Source organism: Dendrobium catenatum, unplaced genomic scaffold (genome assembly GCF_001605985.2).
Source record: "Dendrobium catenatum unplaced genomic scaffold, ASM160598v2 fragScaff_scaffold_481, whole genome shotgun sequence".
Classification (NCBI taxonomy): domain Eukaryota; kingdom Viridiplantae; phylum Streptophyta; class Magnoliopsida; order Asparagales; family Orchidaceae; genus Dendrobium; species Dendrobium catenatum.
The window spans coordinates 28,012-34,513 of NW_021318943.1; positions in this window are offsets into that span (position 1 = coordinate 28,012).

Genomic DNA, 6,502 nt, shown 5'->3' on the forward strand with positions numbered 1-6,502 from the left:
ATTTTAAAATTCCCAAAGAAAACTAATATTTTCAAACATGTTTTCAAAATTCCAACAGCTGGGAGAAGCTACAAAAGAAGGTGTTGCCGTGGATCCTCCATCTATTTTACCAAAAGAACATCAAGAGGAGGTAATACAAGTTGATTCTACTCTTAAAATTCTCAATAAATTGGATCTATTAGCTTGTTTGGAAGAAATAAGAGCTACTGAAGTTGTGGAGATTCAAGAGGGTAGATGTGCTGAAGAAGGTGAAATTGTAGAAAATGATATGAGTAACATGGCAGATTTGGAGGCTATGTGTGCTGAAAAACCCGAAATAAATCAGGTAATGGATAAGGAGAAATCAAACTCTATTAAGGCTGTGGTTGGAATTATTTCCTCTGGAAAGAAAGTTAAGCTTATTAAAGAGCTCAAATTTCTTGGTTCGGGTAATATAATTGAACGTAATAGAAAGTTGGATGGAGGAAAAGCTAAAAAGAGTGGGGTTCCTTTCCCCATCTTTAAGCAATGACTTCGTTGGTTTTTCGGAATTGTAGAGGAGCCAAGAAAGTGGAGGCTGATCTATATATGAAGGAGGTGATTAAAGATCACAAGGTATTTTTTGTGGGTTTGATGGAAACAAAACTAAGTTCTTTGGAGAATTCTCAAATTCTGAAATTCCTTGGTAACAATTGGGAGTCTTATATGGTTCCCTCTGAAGGCCTCTAAGGAGGTTTGATGGTTTTATGGAGAAAAGACTTGGCATCTTTCTCAGTGATTGAAGTATCTACTCAGATGATAGTGGGGAAACTAGAGGTTTTTAACAAAGGGAGCTGGATGGTGGAAACCGTGTATGGGAGCACTAATGCCAATGACATAAAACCTTTATGGGACAGTTTAGAGAGACATTACTTGGTGGATTTGCCAACCGTGGTAGGAGGTGACTTTATCTGTGTTCTCTCCCAAGATGAAAAGAGAGGTGGGAAAAAGTTCATCATGTCTCAAGGAGCAAAGGACTTGAAGAACTTCATGATCAATAATGATCTTCATGAGGTGGGGTCAATGGTTCCAAAATTTACGTGGTGCAATAATAAATCCGGAGGGGATCAGATTCTAGCAAAATTGGATAGATGTCTTATCAATTCCACAGCTTTGAACTCTATTCATCTTGCATTGGTGAAACATTTATCCCGGGTAGCTTCGGACCATTGTCCTATTCTCTTGGAGATTTTCAAACCAATGGAGTGCTACAACAAAGATATCCGGTATGAAGAAGTTTGGGCTACTTACCATTGGACTATGCCTATATTATAGAATTCTTGGAAGAAATTTTTTGGAAATGACCGAGCTTCTTCTCTAAATTTAAAATTCAAAAGAACTTTGAGAGCTCTTTTTTTCTGGAGCAGAGCTAAGTTCAAGAACATTAACTCTCTTCGGGACAAGCTGAAGGAGGAAGTACTGGAAATCCAATTGGAGGAAGCAGAAGCGAGAATTTCAATTGAAAAGATGCCGATTTTAAGATACAAAATCAATGAGCTCAATGTTACTCTTGCACGGCTCAACACCAGGTGGAAGCAAAGAGCAAAAGCAAAATGAATGGAGGAAGGAGACTACAATTTTGCTTTTTTTTTTCATGCATTTGCAAATGCCAGGAAAAACACTAACTGGATCAATCATATTAAGACAGCTGAAGGTATTATGACGGAGGATGGTAATGAAATACAAAAAAAAAAAAATTAGAATTCTTCAAGCTAAAATTGCAGCATAGGAATTGTATGCTGGATGGCTGGCCAGTGCCTTCTGCAGTCATCAACGAAGTTGATCAAGCTATTCTGGATGCGGAATTCACAAGGGAGGAGCTCCAGGTGATTGTGGAACAATCCGGGAGAAATATTTCTCCTAGTTTGGATGGTATCACCTTTTCTTTCATCAAGAGCTTTTGGAAATGGATTAAAGATGATGTATGGATAGCTGTGAGTCAATTAATGTCTAGTGGAAATATGCACCAGTCATGGAAGGAAACTTTAATTGTCTTAATTTTGAAGATCCAAAATCCTCAGTTGGTTTCTAATTTTTGGCCTATTAGCTTGTGTATGACTATTTATAAAATTATTGCAAAGATGCTTTTGAATAGATTAAAGAAAGTTATTCACAATATCATTTCGGTGGACCAAGCTGCTTTTATCAAAGGCCGATCCTTATAAGAACATGTGCTGTTGGCACAAGAAGTTTTAAACAAATTCTGGCATTCTAAAGCAAGAAAAGGACTTTTGGCAATCAAGCTTGACATGGAACAAACTTATGATAGCATGGGATGGCAAGCTTTGAGGCAAGTGCTTATTCATTTTAATTTTCCTAATAAGTTTAGGGAGCTTTTATTGCAATGTATCTTAGATCCTAAATATTGCATTTTGATCAATGGGAGGAAAATTGATTGGATAAAAAGGAGGTGTGGATTTAGATAAGGTTGTCCTTTATCACCATATTTATTTATATTCTGCTCCCAAATCCTATCAGATGCATTAAATCTTAGAAAAGGGGATGTGGGGATTTCTATTACTCCCAAGGCTCCTAGAGTATCTCACTTACTCTATGCTGATGATATTTTAATCTTCTCGGAAGCTAAGACTAAAGAGATAAAGGAGTTGAAGAATATCATAAATAACTATTATAAATGGACGGGTCAGAAGGTTAATCATTCTAAATCCATGATTCTTTTTGGAAAGCATACTAACTAGAGCATAAAGAAAAAATTTTCAAAACTTCTTAAATTCAAGATGGTTAAGGAGATGAATTACCTCGGTGTAAAGATGACCTTGAGGAGATTAGTGTCTTCGGATTTCTTAAAGCTTATGGAAGTTGCTGCTAATAGATTGAACAGTTGGGAGAAAAAGTTCATCTCATTGGAAGGAAAGTTGGTGCTGATCAAATCTGCATTCCTCTCTTTACCCATGTTTTTATCTTCTCTTTCTCTAGTTCCTTTGAGTATTTCTTAAAGAATTTTATAAAATGTGTAGAGGCTTCTTTTGGAATAAGAATAATGGAAGTGCAGGACTACATTATGCTTCATGAAAAAGTATTTGCAAGCCAAATAATGATGGTGGTCAAAGCTTATTCTCGGTAGTTTCCAAGGTAGGACCTCTACGGGCAAAATTGACTTGGAATTTCTGTATGAAGCCAAGAACATTGCTGAACCAAATCCTGAGAGCCAAATATGGAAGAGATGTTTGGACGGTACCAGTGAAAAAAGATTGTTCACCGACATGGAAGATCATTACTATGGGATCTAATTATCTTAGAAACATTGTTAGATGGAATGTTTCTAATGGTAATTCTATCAATTGGATGTTTGATTGTTGGATATCAGAAAAATGCTTAGCAAAGTGGCCTATTTTTGTTAACAGTCTGGAAACAACAGAGTCCAAGCTTAGCTCATTTAGTTCGGAAGGGCAATGGAACACTGATCAACTCCATTTAATCTTTGGGGAGCAGTTGGTAAATCGCATAATCCAAATTCCTATTGATGCCGGAAGGATGTATGATCTTATGGAGCTAAAATCAAAATATTCTGGAAAATCTATTGTTGCCTTGGCTTTTCAAGCAGTAACAGAACATAGTGGAGAAACTGCTCTCTGGTATAGGATGAAAAATTAAAATTGAGATCGAATATTAAACTCTTTTGGTGGAGGCTTTTTAATTATGTTATTCATTCTAATGATTTTCTTTTTAGAAGAAGATTGAGTAATTTCTCAGGCTGCCCGAGAGGATGTGAAGAAAAAGAAAATGGATGCCATATTGCAGGAAAATGCGATAAGCTTCGAACGGTGATTTCTATTCTCAATAGCTGGGGATTTCAAGTTCCTCTTTTTTTCTTCTTTTGATAATCTTTCAGAATGCTTGGAAGGATAAAAGAAGCTTGTTGGTAAGAATTCTTTCATTGCTAATATATATTTTACAACTACTTGGCTCGTTTGGAAAAGCAGATGCAAATTGATTCATGATGGCATAGAAGACTCGGTTAATACAATGGTTGCAAATGTAGTTTCTAAAACTAATGTATGTAACTTTATTAACTCTTATCCGGATAACTAGGATGTCAACGAGCGTAAGCTTTTTGTTCTTGGCAGCCTCCTCCACCCGGGTGGGTTAAAATAAATGTAGATGCCTCTCTTTTGAGCAATAATGTGGCTGGATTTGGAGGTGTGGCAAGGGATGATAAAGGGAGATTTTTGATAGCTTTTGGAGCTCATCTTATGCATTGGGACATTGCAAAACTGGAGTTGATGGCTGTTTTATACTTGAAAAATATCATTTGGCATTGGATGATTGAAGCTCAAGGAGTTATTATTGAAGGGCATAACTTCAATATTATAAAAATTCTGCATTTGGCGATGAAGACCTTGAAGGTTAGTAAAATAATTTATGATAATTTGGCTTTTCTTCTAGATTTAAACCAAGTTTTGTTTTCTTTTTCCAAAGAGATTGTAACAAATTAGCTGATGTTTGTGCTAATTTGGTTTTAAAGGAATATTTTATTTGGGATGATCTTAGCTTTGAGGAGATTCCTCCTTCATTCTTGTTATGCTTGAAGGAGGAATGTGATTCTTTAGGGATTACTTGAGTTTTTTGTAATAAGTGTTTTTTTTTTTAGCTTTTAATGCAATTGCATTTCTTTTCAAAAAAAAAAAAAAAAAAAACAAGAATTTCTGAATCAGCAATAACATCTTCCTAATCTCCTTCCATGAATTCAGCATTTTTGAAAGTAACACAAAGAGCATCCGATTTTTTATTGGTTGAAAAAACCTTGGAATCAAATTGCCCTTTCTCAGAATTTTTCCTATTTTTGTTTTTGAACTTCACATGCATCCAAGGTCCATATGGATTATCTTCAGTTTGAGCTGAACTGAATTGGACATTTTTAACAAATAGACTCTAATTATGATATATATTTGGACAAACATATTCTATATGTCCAATTCTCCCACATTTGTAACAAAGTGATGATAGATTTTCATATTCAAACTTTTGAAAAAATCTACCATGAATACCTTCAACCCAAATACCATAAGGGAGTTTAGAATTCAAATTAACCCGAATGCAAGCTCTAGCGAATTCCCTTCTCCCCCATCTTAAACATGTTGCCATCCAATAATAAAGGAGTCCCAATTCTAGAAACAATTATAGTGATATTGGATTCATCCTAGCAATGTAAAGGCAAATGAGGAAGACGAACCCAAATCGGAGAAGAAATCCCATCCAAAGAATTAGGAGAGAAGTTAGGAGACCATTTGTCTAAACCAAAAACGAAGCCCCCTACAAACCAAGGACCTCCATTAAGAACTTCCTCCATGGCTTCATGTGACTGAAAGGAACAAAGTAGCCAATCTATACCAAGCAAGGTTATATGAAACCCTCCATATTTCATCCATTGCTTTCTTAATTCAATTGCACAATTTGAAAAAGGTAAGTTTTTTCTAAGAATTTTCACAACCAATGAATTACTCAAAACTTTAACATTAGATTTTTTCCTTTTCCATGTCAAGTTTGACAACATTTGCATCTTCAATATCATCTTGAATTTCACTCAAATTTATTTTAATGTGTGGTTTTTTGATCCACACATTAGAATTTTACAATCTTGATGATGTAATTGGATTTTTGATATTAACATTACCATTGTCAATATCCTTATCATTCTTCAATATATAAGTAAATCTGCATCCTAATGAAGAAGCCTCCTTATCATTTGCTCCCGAGATGATAACCGACAAAGGTGATTTTGGTTTATTGTCCAAAATTGAAATTACATTTTTCCCTTTGCCTGAAACCGGCAAAGGCTTATGCTTAGCAATCAAACCTCCCTCTTTGATAACTAGAGGAGATTCCAAAACACAAAAATTGTGAGGGGAGATGCATTTGAAGGAGAATCTACCTTTTGAATCCAACATAATTGGACTCGCGGTAGATAGAAAAGATTTGGTGTTCCGGTCATCCTTGGATGACCGGCCACCTTCTTCCATCTCCAACTTTGGCACCCAAAAAACCTTCAAATTCTCCTTCAAAATCCTCTCTTTTTTGTGGACCTTCTCTCTCTTCACTCTTGAGCCGTGAAATTTTAAGTGAGAGGACCATGGTATATAGAAGTTTCGGACCCTAGTTAGCTAACAATGGTTGACCGGAGAGTTGACTTTTTAATTTAAGTTTGTTTTTATAAATCTAATATTTTTCATAAATACTAGATTTTAATTAGAGTTGAATGACTTTTATTTTGTCCAATTTGGAAATTTTTAAAATTAATTATAAATTTCTAAAGTTCATGCAATTAATGAATTATTTAAATTATTTAATTAAAGGACATTTTAGGAGTTTTGATCCAAACCAGCTCCAAAATTCTTAGAATTACCCCCAAAGGTTAGAAATGACCTAAATAGATGTTTCCAAATGTTCAAAGAAAATATGGAATTTTAAGAAATTTTTAATTATTTAATTTAACTCCGATGTTTTGATCATAGATGAAAAGATT